Source organism: Ornithodoros turicata, unplaced genomic scaffold (genome assembly GCF_037126465.1).
Source record: "Ornithodoros turicata isolate Travis unplaced genomic scaffold, ASM3712646v1 ctg00000783.1, whole genome shotgun sequence".
NCBI classification, from domain to species: domain Eukaryota; kingdom Metazoa; phylum Arthropoda; class Arachnida; order Ixodida; family Argasidae; genus Ornithodoros; species Ornithodoros turicata.
The window spans coordinates 347736-348366 of NW_026999401.1; the positions used below are offsets into that span (position 1 = coordinate 347736).

General features: G+C 40.3%; 1 non-coding gene across 1 annotated transcript; it reads left to right on the top strand.

The window, feature by feature from the left end:
* Nucleotides 1-235: 235 nt before the first annotated feature.
* Nucleotides 236-338, top strand: LOC135374923 (U6 spliceosomal RNA). Its single transcript, XR_010417150.1, has one exon. It is a non-coding gene; the product is annotated as a U6 spliceosomal RNA (small nuclear RNA).
* Nucleotides 339-631: the final 293 nt, after the last annotated feature.

Sequence of the window (631 nt, forward strand, 5' to 3'; positions counted from 1 at the left end):
TCTCGTGTTAATCAGTGCCTGGAAACCAGCTTTTCTTACACTGAATCTGAACAAATTGTATAATGCTTGAGTAAAAAACACGAAGAGTACATCGAAGTAGCTCCAAAACATGGATCACTTAATAGTTTATTTTAAATTTGAAGCAGATACTTATCAATCTAATCTTACGACACCGCCAAGAAGGAATCACGTGCCTCATCCCAGTATAAATAACGGTTCGGGGTGCATTGACTTCGTACTTCCAAAGTACATATACTAAAATTGGAACGATACAGAGAAGATTAGCATGGCCCCTGCGCAAGGATGACACGCAAAATCGTGAAGCGTTCCACATTTTTTTCTAAATGCTGCGGCCGACGCTATCAGTTATCGGAGTTAGCATTTTCAATGCAACAATTGCCGGAGATACAATAAGGTTATGTGCACGGTTCCCCGCTTTGGATTTTTATTTTAGGGCGGATTCGCCGTATATGTTTTTGGTTTGTATTTATTTCGGTGAAGTCGGCGTTTTTCCGTGACTTTTCTAGCATGTATACGTACACGTCCTTGCAGTTATCGACTAATATAAATCGTAACGTAGTTTCAAAACTGCGTGTCAACGCAGCCTTAAAAGCGAAAAACCAGTGCGAAA